Source organism: Triturus cristatus, chromosome 1_1 (genome assembly GCF_964204655.1).
Source record: "Triturus cristatus chromosome 1_1, aTriCri1.1, whole genome shotgun sequence".
Lineage (NCBI taxonomy): Eukaryota > Metazoa > Chordata > Amphibia > Caudata > Salamandridae > Triturus > Triturus cristatus.
In genome coordinates, this window is record NC_140579.1 from 1,023,438,106 (window position 1) to 1,023,455,115 (window position 17,010).

Here is a 17,010-nt window from a genome sequence, read left to right on the forward strand (position 1 = left end):
ATTGCTATATATATATAAAATACATATTTAAATAAAGAACTAAAGCACATTCACTGGATGATGTCATCAGTGATGTCATCAGTGATGTAATTTGAGATGTCATCAGTGAAGTCACTGTCCATGTCATGAATGATGTAATATGTGACATCATCAGCAGGGAATTGCGGGCACGCGAGATGTAGTTAGTACAACTAACTATATCGGAGGAATTTCAATGGTTTTGTTCAAGTGAAATGTCCAGCTAACTATAACACCCCTAAAACCTATTGTTTTTTCGGTGAATTTCTAAGGTTTTTTAAATGCTAATTCCTAACTATATCAGGCCTGAAACCTATGGTTTTTTCAGTAAATATATACACACACACACACACACACATATGTACATATATCTATGGAGCCTATATTATGGGCAAAAAAGCCCAATTTACATTGAGTTTTCCTTTAATAAACCTCTTACCAGCCTCAGAAAGAGAGAGCATAGAATGCAACACACAGAAAAATTGCAAGGGAATGCAAACACATTTTTAGCCCCATCAGACGTGAAAAATAGAAAACAAGATCAGCATCCACAGGTAGGAAAATACCTGTTTGTTTTCTGTCGGGATCGATATCAAAAGTGCCCTCGACCACGGGAAAATCGTCACCTGCAATACAGCCATCGGTGGTGAAACGATGACGAATGATATCAAGAGACTCTAATCCCGGCACGTCTCCATCAACAGCGAAACATAAGACGTTGAAGCCCACGTGGTCAAGGGAAGTCCCATAGCCGTCCCACCGCCGCTGTAAATCAACGCAGGAAAAGTCTCCGTCAACGGTAGGTCTCCACCGGTCGGCGTTGATGCAAGTATACCTGACAGACACTCCGTCGACGGCCGTCAATTGTCGTTCGGTGTCGAGGTGAACTACAATGAAGACTCTGTCGACGGTGTCCCATCATCGCTCGACGTTGAGACACACTTCACTAAAGCAGTCTCCGTCAACGGAAACCAGGTGCCATTTGACATCAAGGCGGCAACCGGGCACCGCTCTACGTCAAGGCATACTTCTCCGTGAGCTGCAATCACACGCCACAAAACACTGAGACAGACTTCTCCGTCGATGGCAACATGGTGCCAATCAACATCGAGACAGACACCTCCTAGGCAATCTCCGTCGACAACTGCGATGCACCATTCGACGTTGATGCATCACTCATCGCCTTAGCATTGTGACCCATCCGCAAGACCACCGTCGACGAAAGCACCTCGTCGCTTGACTTGAAGGGAGCATTCGTCTGCTGATAGCCATGCGCAGCATCACCCGCCTCCTAGTCAAATGTCACAGGGAAGAGCTTCAGCTGCTTCTTCCCACTCCTCTGCACAGGTACTAAGATCTCTCCACCAACCAGAGGCGACACAGACACCTGTTTGCCTGTCTCCATGCTGGCTGGAAAGTATCAGCAAGTGGCCTGTTCCAGAGTCCGGATTCACAATACTCAAGGACATATTCACCTTCACAGTCTCCCCCGAACATACCATCTCCAAACGTTTTGATTGCATCTGTTTGGCGCCTAAAGTATTTGGACAGAAAGGACTCGCAACCATTGAATTCATTTCCCTGGTTTCCCCGAGGCAATAATTTTAAACCGGGCAAGTTGTGAGAAGCAATTTCTCTCCCAGACCGGTGAAAGAGTACCCACTCCAGCACTCTCCCTCTGTAACTTTAATCCTTACAGAGTGATCCTGCATTTTCAGTACAATTTTCATGTTTACTGTGTCCAGATAGATGTAGTGCTACTGGCAAGTCATGAAGGTTTCCTTAAAGCCCCTAGTCCTGATGAGGCAAAGACGAAACGGGCTGATACGCGTCGGCTTGATAGATAAAAGAAGCCCTGATAATTTTGACTCGTACAAAAAGGAATTTTACAACACCATCTAATATAGGGAAAAGGGGTTGAGACTCATTATTACCCCGATTGGTGTTGGCGTAAGGGTTATCTTGATTACACGGGTTGCGACGTATAGTTGTTTGAAAAAGTTATTTATCGGAGCCCCATAAAAATTAGGGCAACAAGGATTCAGCGTTTGAGATAAAAGACGTTACATGATCATTTATGTACATCAAATTTACCTGTATATAATTTTTTGTATTAATGTTGTTTGTACTATTATTTTTTCGTATGGAAATGTAGATATTAGATATGTTTGTTAACAAATATATACATAGAGATATACATCTAGATCTCAGACCAGTGTGAGTGCTTCCTTAATAAGACAATTGGTCGTGAAGAGAATTTTCTCTATTGAGGGATTAATTAAGGTTTCCTTCAAGTTTACAAACTACCTTTGATCTATTCAGCCACATAACTTTTTGTTTTGCATCACACCATCTCCAAAGCCAACTCTGCCAGCTAAGACTTCACTAGCCCGCCTGGCAGAGGCCAGCTCTCCTAGATCCCCAATGAGATCCAGGCTACTTAGGGAAACCACTCCGAGACGCAAAACATGGTCACAGACAAGGAGTATATCTCAACGCAGGGCCAGAACAAGCTCCCCTATTCCTGCCCAATGATCTAGAAGGCATTGCTCATGTCACTGCATATGTAGATCCCTTACTGTAAGAGGCTGGCTCAGTATATAGTGTCCACCTATGGTGTGGCACTGTGCACTGAGTCGAGGCAACCCTTAGTGATAGTGTTTAGGTCCCTGAAACCAAAGCTTTCAAGGGGGAGCTGTAGAAAGCAGCTAAGGCCTATTTAGGAGGGTGTAAATCAGGTGCATTTACCTCTATGGGGGGGGGAACCATATACTAAAATAGTGGGATGTGAAATGGTTACCAAAACAGGACTAATACCCAAGGAAGGTGGACCTCAGGGGAAGCACAGAGCCACCCAAGGAGAGATGCCAGGCACCCAAATGCGCCCGGGTGCGGAGTGGTTACACTGGATTAATGCCCATAGAATGACACAGGGTAAGTTAAGGTTTGATTTTTACGGTTCTAGGACCCTTCCCAAAGGACCCCGAAGGAAACACTTGGATCAAGGAAGGTTAGAGTCACCCCACCTGTGGATACCCAGGGAACATGGATACCTACACCAGGGAGCCCAGGTGCATATGGGTGAAGTGGTCTTGGAAACGCTCGTTAACGCCAATGAAGGATTGTGGAGGATCAGCAGCTACAGAGTCTTGTGAAACAGGCCGGTGGAACCAGGACATGGAATCCAGATGAGAAGAACTTGAAAGGAGAGAGCTCAGACTCCAAACCATCTGGAGGTGGCCAGGAGTTACAGGAGCACAATACCAGCCCTTGTTGAAGGTTCTTTCTGCATCACGGTGAGGTTGAAGCAGCAGCTGTGGAGATCAGGCGATGATGCAGGAGCCATCCACAAGCTGTCCCACGATGGTCGACGAGTGCAGGAAAGTCATTGGGGGGCACGACCACCAACAAGTCTTGGCAAATGCAAACAACGGGTTGTGTTAGAAGGTGCTATGTTGCAGACCAGCAAGGTCTGTGGGACTAACCCAGCAAAGATAAGTTAGAGCCGGCTCTCAGCATGCAGGAGAGCCAGCAGGAATTGATGGAGCCCCCTCAAGGACCATCACCCAAGTTGCAGGGAAGACTGGTCAGGTCTCTGGAGAACCAACAAACCACCACCTGTGTTGCAGAGCCGGACGATGTCTGTGGAACAAAAGGATTAGCAAACCGGTCGTTGAGGTAGAGGTGCCTGCCTGATGCAGGGAAGTGGCTCCTTCACTTGAATGCAGTCTTGGATGCAGGTTGAGTCCTTGGTGACTCGGAGGATGCACGGAGGTGCCCAACTTGATAAAGCACAGGGACGAAGATGCAACAGGAATCTTTCCACTGGAGCAGTCTTGTCTTTGGTCCTGTCTTGTAAAACAGCAGAGTATCAGTGTCCACCAGTATAAGAGTCTTTAAACAGTCTTCAGATGACAGTCAGTCGGATCTTGAAGTTGTTGTCGGGATGAATCCAAGGATCCACCCTCAGGGGGGCCCTTAAGTAACCCTAGAAAGGGGAAGTACCTCTTCTGTGGTTACCCACCTTTCAGGTGGGTGTCAGGGACTCTATTCAGCTGGCTTTATCCAATCATATGCTCCCAGGGTCCAAGATTCAACATGGCAGAATCAAGTGACCACCCGGAGGAGCTCTGGCACCTCCCTAGGGAGGAGTTGGACAAAGGGTTGGACACTCCCCTGAACTTTGTGTAGTTTTGCGCCAGAGTAGGATCCAAGGGATCTTGAACTGGGCAAAACTGGATGCAAGAAGGGCAGCACATGTGCCCTTTCAATGCAGTCTGGTTGCGCTTGGAAGCACCCCCACCATATCTAATTCTAAAGAGAAATCCTTTGTTCAGCTACCCCTGCCTGAGTTAAGCTCATCAGCAGGGGGGCAGAACACTGTCTAGGGTCGGCAGCAACACAGGCTGGCAGGCAGACCCTGTAAGGCTACACAGGTAGGTATTTGGGGGTCCTCTAACAAGTCCCCCAGTACATGGTATCATGCAACTAACACTGGAATCAGTGTAGTTGCATGATGCCAACATGTTTGATACCAAACATGACCAGGTTCGGAGCAGCATTATGGAGTAGTACATCTTGACTTGCCAGTGTCCACTACATACCTGATAATGGCTGCCCTGCACTTACAAAGCCCAGAGAAGGGTGTCCGGAATTTGTAGAGTTAGCTCTGCTTGTGCAAGGGTACCGACACACTTAGAACCATGCTCTCTGCTCTTGGACTGACAGCTCTGCAGACACAGTTTGCATGGACTCCCATGGGTGGCAAAATACATGCTGCAGCCCATTGGAGACTTCGGGAGTACCAATGCACTGGGTACCTCAGTACTATATACTAGGGACGTACAAACGTCTTTTTAAAACAAAGAGAAAACTGACTTGCTCATTTGCACATTTTTAACTGTTACTTTTATATTTTCCTTTTGATTTTAAGTATATTACTGTGCCTTCTTTCTTGCTCTGCCGCCTGCACCCCGGTGCACCACGGGGCTCTCCTGATTGATGTGGAGGGTGCAGGCTGATAGTAGTATTTTCTCAGTGGCAGTTGGGGGCGGAGACTAGCGCTGTGCTTGCAGCCTATATCTGCCAAAGTGTTTCCCTTCGCGCAGCAGACGCGCGCTGACATTTGGGAGCAGTGATTTAATTAAGTAAGGCTCGGTGAGTCCTTCTGCCCAGCATTAATTATAGCAGACCGCTTGCCTAGCGCAGGAACGTCTTTTTAAAACAAAGAGAAAACTGACTTGCTCATTTGCACATTTTTAACTGTTACTTTTATATTTTCCATTTGATTTTAAGTATATCACTGTGCCTTCTTTCTTGCTCTGCCGCCTGCACCCCGGTCCACCACGGGGCTCTCCTGATTGATTTGGAGGGTGCAGGCTGATAGTAGTATTTTCTCAGTGGCAGTTGGGGGCGGAGCACCGCGGCTAGTGCTGTACTTGCAGCCTATATCTGCCAAAGTGTTTCCCTTTGCGCAGCGGACGCGCGCTGACATTTGGGAGCGGTGATTTAATTAAGTAAGGCTCGGTGAGTCCCTCTGCCCAGCATTAATTATAGCAGACCGCTTGCCTATCACAGAGACGTCTTTTTAAAACAAAGAGAAAGCTGACTTGCTCATTTGCACATTTTTAACTGTTACTTTTATATTTTCCTTTTGATTTTAAGTATATTACTGTGCCTTCTTTCTTGCTCTGCCGCCTGCACCCCGGTCCACCACGGGGCTCTCCCGATTGATGTGGAGGGTGCAGGCTGATAGTAGTATTTTCTCAGTGGCAGTTGGGGGCGGAGCACCGTGACTAGCGCTGTGCTTGCAGCCTACATCTGCCAATGTGTTACCCGCCGTGCGGCGGACGCGCGCAGCAGGTGCGCGGCTGGCACGCCGAAGGCGAGCCCGTCTGTGCCCGCCCGCGGCCAGCCGGGGCCTGGGGCCACGCATTATGCCCGCTCTCCTCTCTGTTACTCCCCTGCTCAGCTCATCTCCCTTCAGGGGGAGTGGACCATTATCCTGGACACCAGGAGTGTGCTAGACAATCTAGGTATCTTGCACCCTAAGCACATTGCCTGCAGATCAATAAACAACCCTATTGATCACACGCTACCAACAATCTCGAGGTGCACCCCCCAACACTCTTACCCCCCTCGCCAGTACAAGCCAGGACAGTCTGTCCATCTGGTATCTCAACACCCGCTCGCTGGTAAAGCATCAATTAGAGATTTTCAATCTCCTAGACACCCTTAACCTCTTCTATGCCCATGACGAGATAGTCTCGTCATGGAGTGCGGTTGCGCTGTGCCCATGACGAGACTATCTCGTCTTGGACCCCGCCCGCTAATACAACGCCCGGCACAGGAGGGGGAAAGGGCGGGGCACTGAAGGGGTTAAGCCTGACATACTCCTTTTATCAGAAACATGGCTAACAGCAGAATCCACCCCAGACATCTTAGCTGCGATCCCTGCCAACTACTATGCTCTCCAGGCCAACAGACCCGAGGGTAAGGTGGGGGGAGGGGTTGCGGCCATTATTTCACAGTCACATAAATTTACTTCCTTAACCACCTCTAAAATCCCTGCTGTTGACAGCCTTCTCTTCCAGTTCGAATCCAACTACGCCACCTTTTCTTGTGCTTTATTCTACAGGCCCCCCATCCTCATGCCCAACTTCCCCCAAACATTTGTCAACGCGATCGCAGAGTTGGCTATTAACCATGCTAGAGTGATGATTATTGGCGATTTTAACTACTGACCACACGACGCACGAGAAACCCCTTGCTCGGTGAACTTCACCGACCTGCTAACTGGAATGAACTTCACCCAGCACATCAAAGTAGCTACTCACATAAAATGCCATATCCTGGACCAAGTTTGGACATCCACTCTCGAGGTCACTGACCTACAGATCACCCCCTGCACCTGGTCGGATCACCACTTTATCTCCTTCTCAACCCCTAATATCCTCTCTAGCAAAGCCCCTCCTCAGGATTCCTCAATGGTCAGGAACTGGAGCCGGGTAGACACCTCTACACTCTGCAACCTTCTGGCCACCTCCATGTCCTCCTCCCCTCCGTCCAATGGCCACCCGACTTTGCCGCACTTCCAGGCTGAGATCATTAATGCCTGGCTGGCCTCGGCGAGAGATAGCCTGGCTCCTATGAGAAAGCTCAAAAACAAGCGGCCCCATGACGCCCAGCGATGGTTCACCAATGATCTCAAAGAAATGAAACTCACCTTGCCCCAAACCGAACGCAAGTGGAGACAGGATTATTGCCCCATCAAAAAATCTATCTTTACATCGGCCCTCAAAGACTATAAGAGCGCCATTCTCAGAGCTAAAACAGATTATTTTTCTCTGAAAATTCTAGAATCCACTAACAAAGCCAAAGACATCTTCTCCATTGTTGACGAACTTGTCAAACCGGACCGCGTCACCATTAAACCTACCCCTTCTCAGTCCATCTGTGACTCTCTCAACACTTTCATGATAGACAAAATCACCAGATTCAAGGCTAGCATCCCCAAGTCCACCCTTCCCCCTGATCCTAACCACACCGCAATCCTTTCCACCTTGATCTTTTTCTACCGATCACTCAGGCGGTCTTCTTCTCCCTCCTCAAAAGGGTCCGCTCAGGCTCCCCGACGGATAGCTGCCCACCTCACATCGCTCGGGAGCTCTTCTGCCACCTTCCCGCACCCCCCCTATCACTCCTCAACAACTCCCTCTCCACAGGCATAGTCCCCAATCTTTTCAAGACTGCGGAAGTTGCACCCATCCTAAAAAAAATAGGCTCTGACCCCCTTGTACCTAGCAACTTCCGCCCAATATCATTGCTACCCTTTCTAGGAAAAATTCTGGACTCCCATGTAGCAAACTGCCTGAGTGCATTTGTGGAATCCTCCCACTATCTAGACTCCCATCAAGCTGGTTTCAGACCTGAGCATTCTACCGAGTCCTTTGTTCTGGCGATCCACGATGAACTTAGGAAGGGGGCTGATCAGAATTCCACGCAGGCACTGGTGCTCCTGGACTTCTCGGCGGCTTTCGACACCGTCGACCACAATTTATTGGTTGACCGGGTCGAGTGCGCCGGCAACCGGGGGCTCCCGCTAAAATGGATCATCTCCTTCCTCAACGACCGCTACCAAGCGGTTCGTCTCTCCAATTTCTCCTCTGAGAAAACAAGACCGACCTGTGGGGTTCCCCAGGGCTCCTCTCTCTCCCCTCTCCTATTTAATCTATATATTTTCCCCCTGATCTCAGTTCTCCGGAAGAGAGAAGTAGTTACATTTAATTACGCTGACGACCTCCAGCTTGTCTTCACCATAGACTCGTCTCCTTCCTCTATGGAGAATTTCCAATCGACCATGAACCTCATCAGCAATTGGATAAACTCCAATCAATTAAAGCTTAACCCTGATAAGACGGAGCTGGTTCACACAGGGACCTCAGCCAACCCTTGGAACTTGAACTTCTGGCCCCATTCCCTGGGACTCCCACCCTCCCCAGTCAGCTCGGTTAAAAGCCTAGGTATCACAATTAGCAGTGATCTCACCATGAAGGCCCAGATTAACTCGGTGGTCTCCGCCTGCTTCTTCCACTTGCATAGAATTCAGAAAATTAGCAGATTCCTTTCCTCAGAAGCCCTTATCCAAGTTACACTGGCCTTAGTAATGTCGCGTATCGACTACGCCAACTCATTGTACGCCGGAATTCCTGTTTACCAATTCCACCGGCTACAAATGGTACAGAACCAAGCTGCCAGGCTTGTCTATGGTCAGCCAAAATCTCACCACGCGAAACCCCTGCTTAGGAGTCTCCACTGGCTCCCAGTGACCCAACGCTGTCTCTTCAAACTTGGCTGCCTGATCCACAAGGCCTTGTCGTCCCATGGACCTGTCTTCATTGCCACCAAGATCCAGCGCTATGCCCCCTCTCATGAGCTTCGTTCCTCTAGCCTGAATCTACTGACCCCCTGCTCATTTAAGCGCAAAAAACATGGCGGTCTAAGATTCTCAAACCTGGCCCCTCAGTTCTGGAACACCCTCCCCCGCAAATTACGTCAAGTTCCCTCTTACCCTCAGTTCAGGAAATCCCTCAAAACTTGGCTCTTTTCCCAGGCCTTCAACTAATTAATTCCTACTGCATCTGTCCTCGCACTCCGTTTAGCGCCAAAAACCGTTGGTGAACGTGCGCTCAATAAATACTTTTATCATGTCATATCATCAATGGTACTCCACTATGCCAATTGTTGGGTGTATAAAGTACTGACCATAGAATTTAGGGTACAGGGAACACTGCCACTGGGTGTAGTAAGCTGGCCCTGTATTTACTATACTAAAGTAAGGAATAGTGTGCTCAGAGTCCTGTGGATCTCCAGAGGCTTTACAGACGCTAAAGTGGATAATACCTTGCTCTCTTTTTGTGGTAGTGTGGGCGAGCAGTTAGGCTTATCAGATGGTTGCGTTAAGTATTTGTTGTATACACACAGTCAAGGAATGAGGCATACACATAATGACTAACTCCAAGTCCAATATTTGTACAAAAATTTTACTTTGTTACTTTTATTTTAGAACCAAGAAAAACTCAGTTGCAGGTAAGTACCAGTTTTAAAAATAACAATACTTTCAGATACAGTAGGACTATGTTGCAAATAGCATTAGGAGTACTTTACAGTAGTACTGGAAGTACTTTGAGGTGTCAATCAACAGTAGCAATAACTTACCAACGTAGAAAATGCACACAGTGCAAATAGAAAGAAATACAATGCAATCCTATGGAATGAAAACTGTTATATACCTTAATAGGTAAGTACATAACTTACTAACCCAGTCTTCAGGTATTTGGACCAACACAGGGGAAGCTTCAAGGGTACACCAAGGTTGTACCACCAGCGGCACAGGGGCGGCTGGGTGCAGAGGTCAAAGTTGGGGTTGAGGGCCAAGTGTTAGTCTATGGATACTGGGGGTGATTGGAGAGGCACAGTTTGCAGGTAAGTAGCCGCGGTTTCAGGCCGCCGGGCCTGGGGGTTTAGACAAGCACAGGGGGACGGAGGGGGGGGCACAAGGCAGCATAAAGATACACCACCAGCAGCACAGGAACGGCCGGGTGCAGGATGCAAAGATACCGTCAGGAGCCCAGTCCAAGTGAATGGGGAACTTGGGGGCATATTTACAAGCCCCTATTGCCATCCCAGCATCACTTTTCTCGACTTTGTGGTAGCGATAAGGGCTTTACCTTATTCACAAGGCGGTGTTAAGCCACTTAACGTGGCTTAATGCTGCTTTGTGAATAAGGCACTCTTTCACGCTATACTTAGAAAGAAAGGGGTGGGCAATGGATGTTGTTGTAGGTGTTCAACCACAACACCCGTTGAATTTGACGCTGCCCCATATTTTCAAGGGTAGTGTAAATATGGGGCAGCGCCAACATTAAGACCAACCCTGGCGCAACAAGGAGACAGCAAAACACAATTTATTATTTATGCACAGTAAGGTGTCCCTTTTTTAAAAAAAGGTGTTTTGCAACTTCTATGTGTGCTGCATTAGGCATAAACAATCACTCCCTTCAATGCTGACACCCTTGCACAAGGTGCAAGGGTCCCTGCGTTGGCGCTAGGCAGCAAAATTAGCGCCAGCCCATGGGGAAACGCAAGGCTGCACCATATTCTTGTAAATAGGGTGCAGCCCTGTGTTTCAGAAGTGGTGAAGCACGGCGTTAAGAAAAAGGAGGCTAATGCCCCGTTCCATCCCTTCCTTTTAAATATGCCCCTTGGTTTCAGAAAGAGGCTGCAGGCTTGGACCAGGAGGCTGGACGAAGGTGACCAATGACTGGGCAGTTTTGGCTAGGCTCCCCAATGTTGGGGGGCTGAGGTTGCAGGTGTGCCTTTAGACTTCGGGAAATCTTCACCAGATCTGGTCGCGGTTGGTGGGACCCTTTGTGCTGAGGCGTCTTCGTGGAGTCCAGGAGAGGTCAGCCACCAATGGATTCGAATTCAGGATCGCTGGGGAGACCTCACTGGTGGGGGCAGGACGAGCGGTTCCAAAAGTCAAGGGAGTCCTTGGGGTTGATTTCTGTGTGGACAGGGCCAATGTCCTCTGGAGTTATTGGTCTTTGGAGAAGGCAGACAGTCCTCCCAAGGTTCTGGAGGTCGCTGGTCCTGCAGGACAAGTCGCATTCTGGAGCAGGTTTCTTCGACAGGTGCAAACAGGCCTGTAGGGCTGGGGACAAATTAGTTGACGTCTGGAGTGTTCACTGCTGCATGGCTCTTTAGTCCTTGTTCTTCTTTAGGTCACCAGGAATCTGAGGATCAAGGATCAGTGGTGCCCCAAAATACTCAATTTAGGGGTGTTACAGGTACTGGCAGGTAGTAGTCAAAGGGCTAATTACCTTTAGTGTGACTACACCCTTTGTGTGTCCCCTCCCTTTGGGTGAGGGGTCATCCTATAATCCCATTGGCTAAAATCATTCCATCCAACATGGAGGATTTTCTAAGGAGGGGGGTCACTTCATCTCGGGACACTTTAGTGATGGTCCTGGCTGAGAGGGGACACACATCTCCTGCTTACTTATTTTTTCTCCAACGTTTCTCTCAAAAGTGGGGCTTCGTTGGGGGGGCTGGCACCTCCACTAGCTGGAGAGGCCCTGGCTTGCATAACAAAGGGCAGGAAGCCTTTGAGGCTCAGCACCCTTAATGCTGTCCCTGCTTTGGGGTAGGTGAGAAGCACCTCCAGCCAGAGCAGGCTTTGTTCCTCACCCACAAGACCACAGGGCCCCCACCTCAGGGGGTCAGAAACATATCTGAGAGTGTCAGGCTGGTGCTGACCAGTCAGCTACACACTAGCAGTTGGGTAGGTTTTCAGGGGGCACCTCGGGGGTGCCCTCTGAGTGCATTTTATAATGAATCCAACACTGGCATCAGTGTGGGTTTATTATGCTGAAAACTTTGGTACCAAACTTCCTAGCATTCAGTAAAGCCATCATGGAGCTGTGGCATTCATAATGACAAACTTCCAACCCATGTACTCAACATGGCTTCACTGCACTTACAATGTCTGAGAATGGTCTTAGACACTGTAGGGGCATTTGGCTCATGCAGCTATTCCCTCACCTGTGGTATAGTGCACCCTACCTTAGGACTGTAAAACCTGCTAGAGGGGTGACCTACATATTCCACAGGCAGTGTTTTGTGGGTATGGCGCACATGAATGGGTGCCATGTTGACTCTTCAGATGTAGCTGCACCAAAGAGAGACATTCGGAACTACGCGGCTAGACCCACGAGTTTCGGAAGCCTGCAAGCGTACCCACGCTTGTCCAAACAACGAATTTGCCTTAACCACACATATGCATGGTTAAGGCAAATGCGCTCTAGTGTTCGGAATGGGAAGGGACTTGAAAGAGATGAGTTGGGAAGTGGGCATGGACAGGTAAGTGGGGCTGGGGCTGGGTCTTGGGGGTTAGGGTAGTTTTCAGTGTAGTTTTCAGGGGTGGTGGGAGTTTTTAGGGGTGGGGGTTTTGGATAGTTTTATGGGGTGATGGGGGTTGGTTGTAGTTTTCAGGTATAATGGGGGTTCGGGGTAATTTTCAGGGATTGTTGGGGTTCAGGGTACTTTTCTATGGTGGTGGGGTTCGGGGTAGTTTCAAGGGGTGGTGGGGGTTCAGGGTAGCTTTCAGGTGTGGTGGGAGTTTGGGTTAGTTTTCAGGGGTGGTGGGGGTTCGGGTCGTTTTAGGGGTGGGGGCTTGAGGTAGTTTTAAGGGGTGTTGGGAGTGCAGGGTAGTTTTCAGGTGTGGTGGGGGTTCAGGGTAGCTCTCAAGGGTGGGATGGTTCAGGGTAGTTTTCAGGGGTGGTGTGGTTTGTGGTAGTTTTCAGGGGAGGAGGTTCGTGGTAGTTTTATGGGGAGTTTGGGGTCGTTTTTAGGCATAGTTTTTAGGGCTTGGGCGGTCGGGTAGTTTTTGGGATTAGGGGAGGTTGGGGTAGTTTTTAGGGCTTAGGGGAGACCGGGTAGGATTTAGGACTGGAGGCACAAATTTTTTTAAGGCTCAGAGGGGGAGGGGGTTGTTTTTCAGGAGGAAGGGGATAGCTTTAGGACTCAGGGCGGGGGCAAGGGTCGGTGGTCCAGTCTTAACTACAGAAATGTGTTTATCATACAAGCTTTGACAACGCATAAATCATTGTCAAGGCATGTGTGGTAAAGGCATATTTGTGGTTAAGACTTGTGTTGTACAGACTGCATGGAACCGGCATGCGTGGTAAACGCATGTGTGGTTCCATCACCCAACTGCACCAAAACTTACCCTCTGCACTGGCAGTGTGTATGTGTTTGGTGTGAGGGCTCTGAGGGTGGCACAATACATGCTGTAGCCCTTAGATGCCCTCTCTAGTCACATGGCCCATGGTACCACTGGTACCTTTTACAAGGGACTTTTATGTGTGCCAGAGGTGTGCCAATTGTGGAAACCAAGGGGTGGTTTTGGAGAAGAACACAGGTACTGGGAACCTTATTAGCAGAGACTCAGTGTACACTCAATCAAAATGCATTAGAATCAGGCAAAAAGTGGAGGGGAACCGTGCAAAAGGGGAACTTTCCTTCACTGGGGTCCTGGTTAGCAGGATCCCAGTGAAGTAAAGTCAAAAAACACTGACACCAGGCAAAAAGTGGGAGTGTTTATGCCAGAAAGATCTTTCTTTCCTACATAACCCCCTCCCAAACAATAGACAATAAGACTAATCTTGCCCCGTTGAGTCTTCAATTCTAAGTGGAATTATCTGGAAAGTCTATCTGCATTGTCATGGTTACTCCCAGGTCTATGTTCCACTGAAAAGTCCATCCCCAGTAGGGAAATGGACCACCTCAATCGTTTGGGGTTTTCACCCTTCCTCTGTTTTAGCCATAAGAGGGGCTTATTTTATGGTTTATCTGAACAATGAAGTGAGTGCCAAACAGGTATGGCCTCAACTTCTTCAAGACCCACACCACAGCAAAGGCCTTCCTCTCCACAGCTGACCAGTGTTTCTCTCTGGAGGTCAACCTTCTGCTAATAAAAGCTACTGGTTGATCCTGGTCCTCTTCATTAAGTTGTGACAACACTACTCCTATTCCTTTCTCATAGGCATCTGTCTGGACAATAAAGTGTTTGGTGTAGTCGGGACTCTACAGAATGGGAGCTGAGCACATGTCCTTCTTCAGGGCTTCAAATGCCTCTTGGAAGCTGACTCTCCAATTCACCTTCTTAGGCATCTTCTTAAAGGTGAGGTCATAAAGGGGAGTCACGGTGGACTCATGGCTCTTAAACAATTCTTCTGTAGTATCCAGTCAGGCCCAGAAAAGCTCTGATCTGAATCTGGATAGTGGGAGAAACCCAATCCACAATGGTTTGGAGCTTTCTCTCCAAAGGTTGAAGTTGGCCTCCACCTAACAGGTGGCCCAAGTATACAACTTTACTCTGCCCTATCTGGCACTTACTGGCCTTGATACTGAAGCCTGCCTTCTGCAGGGCCTCAAGTGCATTTCTGAGGTGGACTAGGTGATCCTGCCAGGTGGACCTAGAGACAGCTATATCATCAAGATATGATACACTAAAATCTTCCTGGCCTGACAGAACTAGATTCACCAACCTCTGAAATGCGGAGGATGCATATTGCAACCAAAGGGCATTACTGTAAACTGGAAATGCCATTCAGTGGTTGGAAATGCTGTCTTATGTTTTGCAGCATCTGTGAGTCTGATCTGCCAATAGCCTGCAATCAGGTCAAAGGTGCTGAGATACTTGGCAAAAGCCAGAGTATCTATCAGTTCATCTGCCCTAGGAATGGATGGGCATCCCTCTTAGTGACTGCATTACGGCCTCTAATCTACACAAAACCTAATTTATTTCATTCCTCCCTGGGAGTTAGGTTATGGCACTAGGACTACTGGACTAGTCCAAGGGATAAACATCCAAAATATCGAATTTGAAATATCGACTGTCCAGAATATCGAATCAAAAATAGAGAGAGGTCAGAATATTGAATTCCCAAAATATAGTTGTATAGAATATCGAATTTGAGGTAAGAAATATCGATTTCCATAATATCGAATTTAGAAATATAGTTTTCCATAATATCGGAAAAAAAAATATTGTTATGTATGCTAGTATATGTGTTAAAATTATATATAATTTTTTAATGTATGTTTAATTTTTTTAAAGTAATGAATTTTTTGTTATTACATTTTTGCGTAATTTAATTCCGTAGTGGGTTGTGGGTTTATAGGGGAATAGGAAGGGAAGTAATTTAACTATAGTTAATTAAATATTAATTTTTATGAATTATTAATTATTTTTAATTTAATTTTGTGTTTTAGTTCTGTAGCGGGTTGTGGGTTTATAGGGGAATAGGGTGGGAAGTAATTTAATTGTAATTAAGTAAATATTTATTTTTATTTATATGTATTGATAATTAATTGAATGTTAACGAATTATTCATTGCTAATTATTTTTTATTAATTGGTAATTAATTTTAATTAATTGTTTAATTGATAATTATGTTAATTGTATTAATGTATTATTTGGAGTGGGTTGTGGGTTATAGGGGAATAGGGTGGGAAGTAATGTAATTGTAATTAAATAATTATTGAAATTATATTTGTGTATTGATAAATAATGTATTGTTAATTAATTATTAATTGGACATTTTTTGTATTACTTATTACATTTTTGGTATTGAAAATTAATTGGTTGTTAATTATTAATAGGTAATTCATTTTTACTAAATAATATTTATTGGTATTGATAATTAATTTATTCTTATTTAAATAGTAAATCATTACTTTCCCTACTGTTGCACACTCTGGAGTGGAAATAGTAATTTTTACGCCTACGCTATCCAACGCTTTCCCTACTGTTGCACTCACTGGAGTAGGAATAGTAATTTTTACGCCTACGCTATCCAACGCTTTTCCTACTGTTGCACTCACTGGAGTGGGAATAGTAATTTTTACTCCTACGCTATCCAACGATTTCCCTACTGTTGGTGGGAATAGTAAATTTTACCCCTACACTATCCAACGCTTTCCCTACTGTTGCACTCACTGGAGTGGGAATGGTAATTTTTACCCCTACGCTATCCAACGCTTTCCCTACTGTTGCACTCTCTGGAGTGGGAATAGTAATTTTTACCCATACGCTATCCAACGCTTTCCCTACTGTTGCACTCACTGGAGTGGGAATAGTAATTTAGACCCCTACGCTATCCAACGCTTTCCCTACTGTTGCACTCACTGGAGCGGGAATAGTAATTTTTACCCTCCCGCTATCCAACGCTTTCCCTACTGTTGCACTCATTGGAGTGGGAATAGTACATTTTACCCCTACGCTATCCAACGCTTTCCCTACTGTTGCACTCACTGGAGTGGGAATAGTAATTTTTACCCCTACGCTATCCAACGCCTTCACCTACTGTTGCACTCACTGGAGTGGGAATAGTAATTTTTACCCTCCCACTATCCAACTAATTCTTTACTTTTGCAATTGTTGGAGTGTGAATACTAATTTGACTCCCTAAGCTATGTAATGTTTTTAATTTTGTTATATTTAATGTAGTGAAAATTATTAATTAACATAAAAAGTATTACTTTAATTATTTAAATGATTATATATTATTTATTTTTATATTTAGATAATAGGTTTATTGATATATATATATGTAAATATATTTGTAATAATGTTTTCAATATTTTATAATTAAGATTAATAATTATTTTATAATATTATTAAGTAAATATATGTTACAAAATATGTTTTTTACTTTACATTTATTATTTTTACATTTTAAGCTTTTTTACATTATTTTAACTATGTTTTATTTAATTGTGTTTATTATTTAATTAGTTTTATATTATTTTTAATACATTTAAAAAATTCGATATTTTAGTTAACTATATTTTAACTATCTATATTTTGTACTCAATATTTTAGTACTTACCTGTTTGTAGATAGTGATTCTATATTATGTACCGTGA